A 16,769-nucleotide genomic window follows, 5' to 3' on the forward strand; every position below is an offset into this window, starting at 1 on the left:
AGTTCTGACGCGCAGCTCAGTGTCTCTGCTGGATGCCAGGCTGAACGGTCACATCATGCCACCGTTCAGCAAAAAAAAGCAAAAGGGTAACTACAGGGGAAACCCTATTGTTCCTGTAAAAGCTCCCAACTCACAATATACTGCATAATGCATAGCACAGAAGGGAGTTTGACAAATTTAAAATATAACTTTTAATATTTATACCAATAAAAAGTCATTACTGCCAATATAGGCAAAATGACGCACACATTACATATAACAAAAACACATATTAAAAATGTGAGCTCAACAGATATCTAGTTCACACACAATAAATAAGTGCTATCTTCAGAAAGTGACAGTGGTCACATAATTATATCACACTTAGTATAAACGTGTAATAAAGAAAATCAGATTGATTTCACCCAATTGTTCATGTCCAGATTCACAAGGGACGATCATCGCATCCAGCACCTTTCTCACATCAAACATCGTTATATAGTCAGGTGGAGGCAGGCGGGAGGCCTATTACGCCCTAGGCATACTCATATAGCCCTATAACCCCATTGCTCCTGCCCTGACAAGGGCAGTCCACAGCTCACCCTACCAGTGGAAAGCCCTATGCTATAGATGTGCGTCTCCTGATGCGTTTCACCCCTCTGGTCCACACCAGTTACTGACCAGGTCCATTACTAGGAGACCTGAATGAAATCTAGATGATATCTTGTTGTGCATCAGGTTTCCCTGAAGAGCCCAGAGGGGTGAAACGCGTCTTATGAACGCCTCTCCTTTAATAACCCCTGGGCTTGATGTCAGCTGCCAATACAAAGCTGACATCAACCCCAATACTATTACTCCACTTGCCACCGCACCAGGACAAGTGGGAAGAGCGGAGGCTAAGCGCCAGAATTGGTGCATCTTATGGATGTGCCATTTCTGGGGTGGCTGAGAACTGATGTTTGTAGTCTGAGAGGGGGCCAATATCCATGGCCCTTTCCTAGCCTATTAATATCAGGCCGCAGCTGTCTACCTAGCCTTTGCTGGTTATTAATTATAGGTGGGACCCCACTTCAATTCGTAGGGGGTCTCCCATTTTAATAGCTAGTAAAGGCTAAGTATACAGCTGTAAGCTGATATTAATAGACTGGGAAGCTCCATGAGTATTACCCCGTTCCCAGGCTATAAACAACAGCCACAGCTCTCGGCTTTCCATCTGCTGGTTAATAAAATTTCGGGGGACCCCATGCCATTTTTTTCGTTAATTTATTTAATTATTAGCTAAAAACATGAACATTAGACTACCCATGCACTGCACTAATTATATATGTCACTGACATCTTTCTATCTATTCTATGTATATACAGCACAGACCAAAAGTTTGGACACACCTTCTCATTTTAAGATTTTTCTGTATTTTCATGACTATGAAAATTGTACATTCACACTGAAGGCATCAAAACTATGAATTAACACATGTGGTATTATATACTTAACAAAAAAGTGTGAAACAACTGAAATTATGTCTTATATTCTAGGTTCTTCAAAGTAGCCACCTTTTGCTTTGATGACTGCTTTGCACACTCTTGGCATTCTCTTGATGAGCTTCAAGAGGTAGTCACCGGAAATGGTTTTCACTTCACAGGTGTGCCCTGTCAGGTTTAATAAGTGGGATTTCTTGCCTTATAAATGGGGTTGGGACCATCACTTGTGTTGTGCAGAAGTCTGGTGGATACACAGCTGATAGTCCTATTGAATAGATTATTAGCTGCTTTTTTCTTGCCATAATACAAACTCTAAGTAAATAAAAACAAGTGGCCGTCATTACTTTAAGAAATAAAGGTCACTCAGTCCGAAAAATTTGGAAAACTTTGAAAGTGTCCCCAAGTGCAGTTGCAAAAACCATCAAGCGCTACAAAGAAACTGTCTCATATGAGGACCGCCCCAGGAAAGGAAGACCAAGAGTCACCTCTGCTTCTGAGGATAAGTTTATCCGAGTCACCAGCCTCAGAAATCGCAGGTTAACAGCTGCTCAGATTAGAGACCAGGTCAATGCCACACAGAGTTCTAGCAGCAGACACATCTCTACAACAACTGCAAGAGGAGACTTTGTGCAGCAGGCCTTCATGGTAATATAGCTGCTAGGAAACCACTGCTAAGGACAGGCAACAAGCAGAAGAGACTTGTTTGGGCTAAAGAACACAAGGAAAGGACATTAGACCAGTGGAAATCTGTGCTTTGGTCTGATGAGTCCAAATTTGAGATCTTTGGTTCCAACCACCGTGTCTTTGTGTGACGCAGAAAAGGTGAACTGATGGACTCTACATGTCTGGTTCCCACCGTGAAGCATGGAGGAGGAGGTGTGATGTTGTGGGGGTGCTGTGGGGGTGCTTTGCTGGTGACACTGTTGGGGATTTATTCAAAATTGAAGGCATACTGAACCAGCATGGCTACCACAGCATCTTGCAGCAGCATGCTATTCCATCCGGTTTGCGTTTAGTTGGACCATCATTTATTTTTCAACAGGACAATGATCCCAAACACACCTCCAGGCTGTGTAAGGGCTATTTGACCAAGAAGGAGAGTGATGGGGTGCTACGCCAGATGACCTGGCCTCCACAGTCACCAGACCTGAACCCAATCGAGATGGTTTGGGGTGAGCTGGACCGCAGAGTTAAGGCAAAAGGGCCAACAAGTGCTAAGCATCTCTGGGAACTCCTTCAAGATTGTTGGAAGACCATTTCCGGTGACTACCTCTTGAAGCTCATCAAGAGAATGCCAAGAGTGTGCAAAGCAGTCATTAAAACAAAAGGTGGCTACTTTGAAGAACCTAGAATATAAGACATATTTTCAGTTGTTTCACACTTTTTTGTTAAGTATATAATTCCACATGTGTTAATTCATAGTTTTGATGCCTTCAGTGTGAATGTACAATTTTCATAGTCAAGAAAATACAGAAAAATCTTAAAATGAGAAGGTGTGTCCAAACTTTTGGTCTGTACTGTATGTATTCTATCTATTCTGACGGGTAACAATTTGAATGATTTTACAGTACGCGGCAGATGAAATGTCAGGTTTTCTAGGAGATGTGTGCGTAAAAATCGGAGGGCACACACATGGTCCATGTGCCCTATTATATTGGCGAGTCTCGTCAGATATGCATGCTGCGATTTTTTTCTCAGTTCCATCTGAGGTGAGAAAAAAAAAAAAATCCCACATGAGCAGGAATCATTGAACAACATTTTTTAATCGGATTGCACCCGTCCGTTTCGTTTTTCTCGCAGATGAGTATGAGCACTTAGGGCCAAATTCACACGTCAGAATTTTTCACAGACGAGAAAAATGGACCGGATATTCTGATCAGACTTTGATTAGCATTTGATGAGAGCGTGCTCCGAGTGTCATCAGTTGTTCTCGTACACGGAGAGAAAAGAAAGTTTCTCCATTTTCTCATTTCTAACAGTCCGTGAAAATTGGATCGCACTTGGATGTCACCCAAGTGCGGACCGATTTTTTCACGAATCCAAAAACTTGAATTGCTGATATTCATCCTACGCTCGAATCAAATCAGGCAGGTGTTGGATATTTTCCAAGGACCATTTGGTCCAAAAAAAAAAAAATTGCAAATGTGCACGGTCTCACAGAATATCATAGGTACGAGCACTATTCCTGAAAACCATGGATGTCACTTGTACGAGAAAATTTGATGTGTGAACAAGCTCTTAGGAGGAGTTTTAGATTTACACTCTTTTCTACTGAAGATGCACCAAAAGTTTTTCGAGAGGTCTCCACGTATTGCTCCAGAAACTGAACTCCACACCTGCTATAAGCCAATACAGATTTGTTTTAATAACTCCATCAGAGAGGGATGGCAGCCCCAATTCCTCCTGATTATGGTAACTGCATCTTATTTGTTAACCACTTTCAAAGCTGAAAAAGTCCCAAAATATGCAATTTTGTTTACACCATAATACCAGTATTAAATCTTAACTGCAGACATGTTATATACCTCATTCATTCTGGGTTTGAGTGCATGAATAGAACAATGAACCAGTTATATATGCTATTCACATATCTATGTTTTTTTTTAACCTGGTTTCCGCAAAAAAAAAATCCGAGACACGTTTTTTATTTGAGTCTCTGATTAAAATCACACAAGTCTATGGGTCCGTGAAAATCAAGGATACCAATTGGGGACAATCTGTGTGGTTGTCCAGTGACGCGCCCCTGGGCCTGTTTGGTGTAGCGTTGCGCACGCGGGGACTACCCGGAGCCGGGCCTGTTGGGGGTAGTAGTCTCGTGGCGGTGACCCGGTCCGTGCCCAGGGAGTCAAACTGTGTGGCTGAGTATTAGCAGTAGATGTTGGACGACTACGCCACCCGTTGAATGCAGCTATGGAGCTGCCGCTGCAGGGCAGACCGCTGAGGCCGGTGGTACGATTGTGCAGCGTAGATGGTATAACCCCCAACGGGAGGGGTATGGCCTCAGGGCAGCCGACGTGGATGATGGGGGTAGCAGGAACCACTCAGAGACGATGCGGTGTAGTTCAGGGTCTTTACTGGTGATAAAGATAGACCCTCCCGGAGTACTGGCTAGCGATCGGGGCCTGGTCAGTCTTTGAGCAGATGGGATTTCCCCTGGCCAGGCGGAGTTGTAGGCCTCCCCAACTAATTGTACTCTTCTGGCTACCTTGCTAGAGGCGGGTAAAAGTAGCCCACGTCCCTGAGTGTACCGTGTGGTGCTCACCCGTATGGCCGGTGACTCGGGGCCTTCTAGTGGCTTCCGCTCCACGACGGCGGTGCTGGTCCCACGCGTGTGACCGTGCCTTCGGGTTTCTTGGCCAGAGGACCTGAAATCCCCTGCCGGTCGGTTTCTGCTGCTGGGTAAGGATTAGCCCCCACAGCCTCGGACTCCGGGTCCGGTGGTAACTCTTCAATCAGGGCGAGCTCTACAGCTGCCAGCCCCTGATTCCTTTTAGCACGACTTCCCCAGAGCTCCTGATCTCTCTTTCCTATAGCTGCTTCTCCTCTTCTTCTCAACTCTTTCTCTCTAACCCTGCCTCAGCCCCAGTTTTATATAGGGGAAGTTCTTCCCCTCCCAGGACTGGGCAGGAGGTGTGGCATGCATAGGATTCCTGACCAGGAGACCTCCCACCTGCTCTCAGACGTAATATCTCTATTACTGTGGCAACCAGACCCCTGGGGTGTCACACCAGCTTTAACATTGTAATGGGTAGGAGAAGATTTACTTTTTTTGGCATATAGAAAAAATCACTGATGAAACACTGATGGTAAGAACTGATGATGGTAAAAACTGATACACTAACTGAACAATGATGAAAACAGTACGTTTTTTTCACGTACGAGAATAAAAACCGCCACAAAAGATGTCCAAAAAGGAGTCACAAAAGACACTTCAGGAAGCACCCTCCTGGCGGTTTCCTAAAGTGCCTTTGCATGTAAAAAAAACCTATGATCGACTAAGTTTATACTGTTTTCAAGAACTCTACTTGCGGTTACTGATTGGAAAAATAAAATTCTATTCAGAGGCTTAAAATCTCTCTTGGAAATACGGTACTTTCAGAGGTTCAGGAATGGTTACGTCATGTTCACACACAGTTTTTCGAGGCGTTCAAAAACTATGGAAACCGTAAGAAATGCTGCTTTTTTGGGAGTTTTCTTTTCTTGAAACAATTTTGTAAATTTTTTTTCCTGACATGATTTTTGCAGCTTTGGATTCGGTTCCATCAGCCTGTTTCAAAGTTACAAGAACTTTTTTTTTTTTGCACAGGTATTTTTCAACGCACCGGCTTAAAAACTCCTAATACTAACAGAAAATTGGACTTCCCATAGGTATAAATACGTTTTCCGATGGCTTTTAAAGAAGTTTTCGATAAGTATTTTGGAGCAGATCCAAAAAGCTTCATGTGAACATAGCCTCAATGCCTCCATAGAGATGCATTAAATGGGATGTGTAGTTAGAAAATGACCTATTGTATAAATCAGGCATTTGTATAACATTATTTTTTTTTACATTTTGGCAATTTTTTTCATATCAATTCACTATAGTTACTAAATATAAAAATTCAAAATTTTGCAGTTTTCACACCGGCCACTGGGGCTCTCTTAGACTCTAACTTCCTATTGTTCAGCAAATCCACATGTGCATTAGCCATAATAAACAGATTCTGGCTCTAAATCTTATAGACTGAAGCATCAAAAGAACAAGTGAAAAGGTGATTGTGAAGGGAGGAGGAGCTTATTGTGATTGGTAGATCCTGTGTGTATAGAGGTGTTACTTGTCATTGTAATCCTGCCTCTGCTGATGATGAGTCTGCTGAAAACTCTTCCAGAAAGGACAGGTAATATAGGTCTAAATAATCCACGTGGTCCAGTGAGAAAATTGAAAATTTCAAGAATACGAAATTTGTTTTTAATAGATTGTCATTTGAAAGCAACAAACAAAAACATTTAAATTGTAATCCTGTCTCTGCTGATAAGGAGCCTGCTGAAAACTCTTCCTGGAAGGACAGGAAGTATAAGTTTAGAATAACCCCAGAGGCCAGTGTGAAAATTGAAAAATTACTAATTTTGTTTGTTAATACAGATTATGGCAAAAAAATCCTGATTTAAATAATAGGTAATTTTTTCCCTTTAAATAGCTGTCAAATGACAAGTCTCTCACTACTCAACCATACACACGACGTCAAACACCATGGAAGCGGCTTATCTCCTGAATAACAAAAGGGTCGGGCGTTAAAATTAAAGCTCCCCTAAACATATATCTCCTGACATCATCATTCGGGGGAGAGTCGGAAGGCCCCCATATACATCAGACTGTCATTAGATCCTGCAGATAGACTTTAGTTTACTGTGTATGGAGGCCTTTACAGTGTATCACAGGTGTCTTTTTTTTTTAACAAACCCTGCTGCCATGCCAAAACTGGTTGTCCAACTCGCTTACTGAATGCAAGCAGAGGTCTTGAAAATGGTGGGAACGGAATCATGATATTAAATAATGGTTAGGTTTTATTTAAATAGAAACAAGAAAACTTTTAAGAAGCGTCATTTCTTCTCGGCAGACCAAGCTGATGAACTTTTGGTAGTATTCAGAGTTGTCCAGGCTAAGAATTAAGCAAACAGACAGGCTGTCATCCGCGCTTTAGTCACATCACAAATACATCGCTTAGTTTGTTTTGTAATCTAATTGATTTTGAAGCTATTGAATGAAAGGCAGCAATTAGAGGATCTTTGAACTACCGTCCATGCTTCTTTTTAAGCCAAGCGCAAAGAATGGCACAGAAGTTTGTTGCTAGAGAGGAACTTAGACACGTTCAACAATGGAAACAAGCTGAAAAGATATTTACAGGTAGTGTCCAGCGGCAGATGACTATCTCACTGAATCCGCCATCCACACACTCTTGGGGGAAGGAAACTTACTCAGGATGATGGCAGCTGTAATGGCGGGTGTTACATAATATGGGCTCACTGAGTGAGATGGATCCTCTAATTCCAAGGTCTAGGGGGTTATATCGACCATGGGCATTGGTGCAGCAAGCGAGTGAGGCACTCAGGACATGAAACGCAGACGGGGCACCATTAATAGAGGTTCTAAAGGCCGCAGACAGATAACTCAGGAAGCCGCAGACAGACAGATGACGTCCTGGAGACTGAAGACTGTTAGCTGAGGCAGAGCTGCAGGCAGATTGCAGAGTTACTGAAGACCTCAGATGGATTGCAGAGTTACTGAAGACCGCAGGCAAACTTGAGACTCAAGGACTGGAAGCCGAAAGCAGACATGAGGCATCATGGAGACCGCAGACAGGTAGCAGACAAATCTCCGAAGTAACAAGAAAGTCCAAATACCATTGAAGCCGCTGGTGGCTACGAGACGTCCTGGAAACTGCCACAGATGAAACAGAGGTCCTAAAAGACCGGGAAAAGCTAGCAGACAGAACTCCGGAGTAACTATAAAGTCTGAAAACCATGGAAGCCCCAGGCACATAGGAGATGTCCAGTAGAATCTAAACAGTTAGCAGAGGTACGGAAAGCTGCAGACATGTAACTTAGGGACTGGAAGACAAAGGTGTATTTGAGACTGTGGACAGGAACACTGCAAACAAACTAAAAAAGTTATACTAGAAAGTCTTAATACCGGGAAGCCTTAAAGGGGTATTGCCATCTCCAAGATCCTATCCCAATATATAGTAGGTGTAATAATAATAAGATTAGCAAATACCTCCAATTAGAAATGTAGTATAGTATTTTTGATTCGCTATGCCACTTACCTCATGTGCAGGCAATACAGGACCTTAGGTATCCATGGTTACGTCCACTGATAAAGTGAAAGTTAGTTAACTAGCTGCTAGTGGTCGTAACCATGGATACCTAAGGTCCTGTATTGCCTGCACATGAGGTAAGTGGCATAGCGAATCAAAAATACTATACTTCTAATTGGAGGTATTTGCTAATATTATTATTATTATACCTACTACATATTGGGATAGGATCTTGGAGATGGGAATACCCCTTTAAAGGTCTAGGAAATAAACACATGGGCGCACGCTGTGCTACTTGCAAAGCCCGACATATAGCACAAGACAGTTTGGCGGACCAGACCAGGTGGGTAACAGCGGGATCACACAGGGCAGTTTCATTCAGTTTTTGATACTATTTTTGGGGGGAAAACTCACAGTGGATACAATAGGTAGAGATATGAAAAGAAAAGATTAATACTTGAAAATAATTGTATCCACAAGAGTAAATAATTAAAAATTGTACTGCGTAAACCTGGATCAGTAGTGGTTTTCTAGATACCAATAGTTGAGAAAAATTATGTAAAAATAATCTAACATTAAAGATGACTTGCTGTCAGGTAAAAAGTGCCCAATTTTTATCTGAGAAGTCCTGTTTAATATTAGATTTTTTTATTTTATTTTATTCCTGCTGTCCCTGAGTATTAAGATTTTTTTTTAAATCTGACATTTTTATTTAATGCTAATTTTCATAGTCTTTGCCAAAGAGGCAGAGCTCACAAGATTATCTGGGGGTGTTATCTTCTCTGCATAATTACCCTGTGAGCAACTCCCCCTTGATAAAGACCATAAACATTAGCACTAAAAAAAAGTGGCCAGTCATGTGCCGATTCTCGTCCGTTTCTCTCCATGTTCTATAAATCTGTTGCATCTAAGGCTGCATTTAGCCTGATCAAAACTGTTAAACGACTGTCAATCGGCAGCATACAAGTTAATGGGCGGTTGTGCCTGTTTAGGCTTAGTGCCCACGATGCAGAAATGAAGCAGAAGTTTTCCTGAGCATTTCTGCATCTCCTTGGCAGAAAAACGCATGCGGTTTTTACATGCGTTTTTGACGCGTTTTTGCATGCTGAAACACACAAGAATTGGTCATGTCCGTATTTTTTCTGCGAGTAAAATATGCGCAGAAAAAATCCTGACCATGTGCACAGAACTTGCAGAATGTCATAGGAAGTTATGGGATAAGGTATGCAATGCGTTTCTGGAGCATTTACGTGCTGCAAATACGCAGCAAAAAACGCACCAAAAACGCATCGTGGGCACACAGCCTTAGACAGGCTGAACACACCACTATGTACACAGAACAATTGTTAATATGATTGTTTTGTGTGCATAGAACATCACTGTTCTCGGCAGCACATATCTTGTTTACACAGGACAATGTGCTGCAGAGAACAATGATTTTTAAGCAAACTTAAAAATCAATGTACCAGTTTAACAAGCTTGTTCATCGGGTGATTGCCAGCCTGTTTAGATAGGCCGATAACCAGGATAAAGCATTTATGTGTTAAAGTGTAAATGGTCCCCCAGTTTATACCATCAATTGGCTGCTTTACTATGTGTGAGAATTGCATGCAATTTTGGCCTGATGATGTTGCATGTTAGCCTATGCCTCTTTTAGCTCAACTATGTCCATTTTTGCAAAGCCATTTCCCCTTTTCGCCCAAGGGAAAAAAGTGTCTAAAACATATTAAATATAGTGAAAGTCATGACCATTTTCTTTTTCACAATTCTCACAATTAAGAAATCTGTACTCATATTGAGTGACTACAGAAATTTGTCTGGAGCCCACAAAACCACTGAAAAGGGGTTGTCCACTACTCAGACAACCCCTTCTCAATCCCTATGTCACGCGAGCCCCAGGTAAGCCAGTGCTGACACCGCTGGAACCGTGCTGGCCCTGGAGGTGAGTATAGGTGTTATTATCTTACTGGTGGAAAACATAGGGATTGACAAAGTTGTCAGAGAAATGGACAAACCTTTTGATGTCATCATAATCTCAGCAGAATTAGCTAATTAAGCCCTTTCTGATGTGAGACGTATCCATACATCCCTGTGGACTAGTAGTTATTGACCAGGGATGTATGGATAAAAAATTTGGGGCTAAAATACATTTTTGTGGGAAAAATTGGATTTTTTTATTTTCACGGCTCCACGTTATAAACTACTGTGAAGCACTTGGGGGTTCAAGGTGCTCAGCACACATCTAGATAAGTTCCCTGAGGGGTCTAGTTTCAAAATAGTGTCACTTGTGTCTGGGGGGGAATTTCCAAACGCGACATGGCGTTAGCTAATTATTTAAGCAAATTTTACATTCAAAAAGTCACATGGCATCCTTTCCCTCCGAGCCCTGCCGTGCACCCAAGCAGTAGTTTTCTCCCACATATGTGCTCAGGAGAAATTGCACAACAAATTTTCGGGTCCATTTTTTCCAGTTACCCTTGCGAAAATAAAAAAAAATTGGGTCTAAAGTAAAATTTTTGTGAAAAAAAGTTAAATGTTCATTGTTTTCTTCCACATTCCAAAAATTCCTGTGAAGCACCTGAAGGGTTAATAAACTTCTTGAATGTGGTTTTGAGCACCTTGAAGGGTGCAGTTTTTAGAATGGTGTCACTTTGGGGTATTTTCTGTCATAAAGGCCCTTCAAGGTCACTTCAAATATGATGTGGTCCCTAAAAAAATGGTTTTGTAAATTTTGTTGGAAAAATAAGAAATCACTGGTGAACTTTTAACTCTTATAACTTCCTAACAAAAAATGTTATGGTTACAAAATTGTGCTGATGTAAAGCAGACATGTGGGGAATGTTATTTATTAACTATTTTGTGTAACATTTCTCTCTGATATAAGGGCATGAAAATTCAAAGTTTGAAAATTGCGAAATTTTCTAAATTTTTGCCAAATTACCGATATTTTTTACAAATAAACGCCTGTCATATCAAATAAATGTTACCACTATCATGAAGCACAACATGTCACGAAAAGACAGTCTCAGAATCAGGGGGATCCGTGGAAGAGTTCTTACCTCATAAAGTGACAGTAGTCAGAATTGTAAAAATTGGCCTGGTCATTAACATGCAAACAGCCTTTCGGGGGTAAAGGGGTTAATTTATAATGAATGACTTATGATATGATTTAACACGTGGGTATGGGTAGATCAATTTTACCCAAACAGAATAATGTGGATTCCTGGGGTTCCCTGGAATTATAGGGGTTTGCAAGCAGAAAGCTTCATTATAGTTGCTTTTTAGAAACCCCTTTAAGAAATGTGCATTGTATAAATAACATTTCCCAAATATTCATAGTTATAAATATTACCACTGCCAGAAAAACCAATCCCTCCCCCAAATAAGAAGAACAAACACATTTTATAGTAAAGAACAAATGTAAGAAAAAAGGCATTTGTCCTTGGGATTCGTGGCTTGATATGATAAAAGTCATTCTGGAGCACATCCAGCTTGAAAAAAATATGGAGCCTCTGACTTAGATGTGAACATATCAATATTTTTCCCATCCGAATACTGGTCATGAAAGAGATATTAGAAGATGTCTGCTACAATCAGAATGGCTTAGTCTATGAATTGATGCAAAGGTCACTTAATATTTTAGTGTGAGAATGACACAAATCCATAAAGAGAACGTAGAAATTGCAGGTTATTTTTCTGAGTCCACCAGGATCAAACACAAGATATTTTGCACCTTTCTCCATTGTCTTTCTGAAAGTAGTTTGTGGCGTTAGATAAGGGGATTCTGAGACAGATCCATCTACCTGATTGTAGGTGCTCACCGGTTATGTTACTTCATTATCCTATAGGTAAGAAGAGAAAAGGTTCACCGCCAAGGCATTGGCTCACATTACGTTAGGTCAGTAATTCAAAAGTTTCACTCAGCGGGCAAAATATTTGGCTTTCCCATACAGACAAGATTAAATGCCAGATAAGGGATTCACTGGCTGACAGAGGATACTGATGTCTACAAGGTGATAATATACTAAACAGGTAAACTGAAACAATTATATCAGTTATCCCGGCCCTACATAATACCCCATCTCTCATCATCCCCAAGATACCTGCAAATGATCATCTAAGGGTTGGAAGGTGGGAAAGGTTTGAGGTCAATGTCTATATGATGGCACCGTATTACCATTAATTGCTTGGCTGGTAATGAATTCTGCTCACTACATCGTCAGATGGTGATTCTTGCCTGTAACAGACACCCAATGTAGGGGAATGCATGCAGCTACAGCAGCAAAAGGTCTGATACGATCCTCTCTTCACATCTAAACCTTCTGTCAGATGTACAAGTCAGGAGATTTACCCAGTACTAGGATGCCTCAGCATAGAATAGCATAGGCTATGCATTTTTACACACCAAAAAAATTATATACTGGTATATACGAGCTCAAGGAAGGTCAAAATGACAATGGATATGTTACATCCATGTTTGTGCTTGCTCTCTCCTCTTCTGCTGCCAAGTGGCGATGCTATTGCAGGCGATGCTGGTTGACAGTGACAAAGTTTAGTTTGATTTCTGGGACTTCGGCTACCTTCTTAGCAGGGAGTTTGGATTATCTCCTGAACTTGGTCATCTTGTCAACTCTCTTCTGCGAGCTTTGGGCTGGGCTCACACTATTTAAGCCCCTGGCTTACTACTTCTGGTTGCTAGTTATAGATTCTCTTATTCTGGTTCACTCCTGTTTCTCTGCCACTACCTAGCTAGTTTGATTCCTATGTCTGACCTCGTTCTGTGCTCTGCTAATCTGGCGCCTGACGATTCTGTTCCAGGACCTGCCAACCAGCTCCACCAGAAAGCAGGCACTCTGTAGACATGGGCATATGTCCAGATTCCTGGATTGGGATGAAAGCATGAAGGCCACTGGAACATATGACAGATGAAGTAGTTTGTGCTGTCTGTGAAAGCTCTACTAAGGGCAGTTTTGACAGAATACTTTTAACATGTAGTGTGTCGGGAGCGTTCCTGGGATATAAAATAAATGTAAAGATCACACATGGTGGGCACAGAACCTTACTTATGATAAAATATTGAAGTATATAATCAGATGTGGGAATTTCATAAATAAATGAAAAGTGCACTTTTACGATGATCCTACTATGTGGCGTTTAGTTATTGCTGCTGTGGTATGGGACCCAAAACTAGCCCAAGTATGGCTATTTAAATGAATTTTACCAAAATTGCAAGTTATCCCCTATTCATAGGACAGGCGATAACTTGATCGCTGGGGGGGTATAACCTTAATCAATCCTTAGAAGTACAGCCAGAGACAGTGCTTGGCTATTTCCAGTAGTCCCAATGACAATAAATGGTGCGGAGGTTGACCATGTGCATCTCCAATGCATTCAAGATGGGTGTTCTGAGGATCATTGGTATTTCCAGTGATTGGACTCACTCTGTCCTATGCTTGGTTATTGGTATAGGTTATAGAGAATTTGCGACTTAGGAAAAATCCTTTTAAACTAGGTTTATGCTGCTGCCTACTAGAATTGTATAGACACCAGTTTTTCACTGTTCTTGTGCACTAAAAGCACTAATTCCTGAAGTATTAAGTGTAGGGCACTGAGCTGATCTTCCTCATAGGTTAGATGGTGTCATGACTCTGAGCCCTGGTTTCATAGTGCAGTGAAGGGTCAGGACACCAGCATGGAATAGCCACTACATGTATCAGGGTGATTAGGTTACCCTTGCCTTTTTCTAACCCCAAGAGGATAACGTGGTGCTTACAGCGTACACTAGAAACAAGCACTGAACACCGGCAGGGACATATCACTTACCATGTTTAGATTTCAATGTTTTACTACAGTAAAATTCCTCTAATCCAACTTGCCCGATTATAATTGATAGTCATAAAAATATTTAAAAGTATTTTGTAATGTTTCATTTTAGTGTGTGAGATACTAAATACATTTAATGCCTCTTTAAAAGTGTTTTTTGGTGGATTTTCTTATATACAAAAATGTATTTTTTCTCCAATAGAGAAGCCCATGTGTATTGAAATAGTCACCATTTGGAAAAAGACGCCAAAGAAAAATACACAAATGAATTAAAAATTCACAAAAACCACAGAGTTAGATTTATCAATACTAATTGACAGTGCAAGCTTAGACTAACCGTTCTTGCACCAGATTTATCATAGTTGTTGCTGTTCGATTAATCTTGTTTCTCCGGACTAGTCGTCCCATGTTATTATGCCCATGTGGGCGTCATCACCAGCTCTCTGTAAATCTCAAGCATGCGTGCAACTTTCTTTCCTACACGCCCATATGGAAGTCCCACAATGATCCCCGACTCTGCTACATCTGGAGGCTGTGATGAGCGGTGACATCAGTAATGTTACCACTCGCCACGGCCGCAGGAACACAGAGTAACGTGAGAACCAGCGGCAGTGACAAGTGGTGACATCATTAAGGTTACCGCAGTTCACAGCTGGCTGTTCTCATGAAACAAGCGTCACTGATGACCCTTCGTTTCAGGGAGGGAGCAGGGAATGCGGCAGTGACCGCAGCCTCTGCCCCCTGCTCTGGTGATACTTTATTTCAGGGAAGGGCCAGGGGCTGTGACAGTGACTGCAGCCTCTGTCCCCTGATGACACTTCGTTTGAGTATACCAGCATGCACTGGAAATAGAGAAAAAAATATAATAGCAGTTAGAAGTGTAGTTAGGGAATTTTGAATACAAGTATACTAGAGAATAGCTTAAATTAAAGCACTAAACTGGTATTTAAAATTACATTTAGTTTGACTTTGGACCACCCTTTAAAGGAGTTGTCCCGTGAACAAAGTACATTTTAATCAATAGATCTTGGAATAATGATAAATTCCACAAGTGGATGTGTTAAAAAAAATATTCCTGTTCTGAGATAATCTTATACATGTGCCCCTGCTGTGTACTGTGTAATGCCTGTGTCTGACCATGCAGAGGTGCTCCGGTTTATGGGGGGGACATACCACAGTTCATGGCCAGAGGAGTAAGAATAAGTGATTATACAGCCGACGTAGCAGTGGCTTGCAGCTTCTGCTTTTTGTGAGGTAAAATATTACCGTGTCAGTTTTATCACAGGAGTGAGTGTTTCTGCCACGTCTCCAGTCCAATGTGCTCAACATAAATCAAGTCAGTAAAAGCTCTGGCTGCTGCTGACTTGATATGTCACTGACTTGATTTGTGTTGACCTTAGAGGACTGGAGACGCGGCAGAAACACTCCTGTGATAAATAAAACAAGCAGAAGATGTTTTACCTTACAGAAAGAATCAGCTGAGATCCCATATTGCCCTGTCTATATATTCTTTTGCTTCCTCCCCAGGCCAGGAGAATTGGAATGTGCCGACCGTGTACTGGAGTAGCTCTGCATGGCCAGACACAGCCATTACACAGTACACAGCAGGGGCATATTTATAAGATTATCTCCACAAAATGAACATTTTTTAAACACATCCAATTGTGGAACCTATTTTTTTCCAAGATCTATTGATTAAAATGTATTTTGCTTGTGGGAGCAGCACCTTTAACCTAAACGGATCAACATAGGCATTTATGAGTTTTGCCCCAATTTACTGTAGATTAACAGGTGTCAACTAGAATTTCTTCAATATTTTAGTAGCAATCCCGAACATATGACACCATTTACTTTCATGGGTAATGGAGAATTTATTCATAAAAGTATGTAACCTACTCCCTTTATAACATTCATTCTCTGCTCAGAAATACATTAAGACATGCAGTAGTAGGATTAGTACATACAATCACTTCCTACTTAGCAGTAAATTACTCATCTAGAATTAGTGTAAAGTTACTGTCCGGAATTGGGATCACAATTGAACACTGGCTGCTTTCTTCTGTTGCTAAAGCCAAGGTCACCCATGCGCACAGATTGCTTTCCTGGGCCCCTAACATTAGTAATGCGGATAGATCAGTAATTGCAGTACAAGAAAGATACCAGTATAGTTATACCTACAGCACAAAACTCACTTTTTCGCCAATTTATGTAATTTGTGTGTTTCTAATAAACAACTGTAGTGTTTCTATCAATGTAGAAATCTTATCCACATGTCTTAAGAAGTTTTCTGGTTACAGAAAAACCCTCTCCATGGGTGCAGCTTGCTTAAAAACAAACACACTGCGCCTTACTCACCATCCCCAGGTCCAGTACTGAATCTACCCAGCTGCTCCCGGGGTCTGTTATTGTATGCAGTGCTGATGTCATGTCGAGAACACTGAAGCCAATAACTGAGCTTAGCTCTACCCAAATTGTCGTCACGAGGTGCTAAGAGCCGCTGAGCTCAGTTATTGGCTGGAGTGCTGCTGGGTGATGTCAGCGCTGCAGACAATAACAGACAGTGAGCAGCGGTGGAGTGCTGAAATCCGAGAGGCTGAATAAAACAGCTTTAATGACTTTGGGACTCCTGTTCTCAGAAATAGTGAGTGTTGGACCCCAGTGATCATATTTTTAAGAGTTATCCTATACATTT

General features: G+C 41.4%; 1 protein-coding gene across 5 annotated transcripts in view; it reads right to left on the reverse strand.

Annotated features, from left to right (window-relative positions):
- MICU3 (mitochondrial calcium uptake family member 3) overlaps window positions 1-16,769 on the reverse strand; it is a 161,974-nt gene that overhangs the window by 119,637 nt on the left and 25,568 nt on the right. The gene's annotated exons all lie outside the window — the stretch shown is intronic.

The sequence above is a fragment of the Phyllobates terribilis genome, unplaced genomic scaffold (genome assembly GCF_046119375.1).
Source record: "Phyllobates terribilis strain yellow unplaced genomic scaffold, ASM4611937v1 Scaffold_1__5_contigs__length_1240528914, whole genome shotgun sequence".
Lineage (NCBI taxonomy): Eukaryota > Metazoa > Chordata > Amphibia > Anura > Dendrobatidae > Phyllobates > Phyllobates terribilis.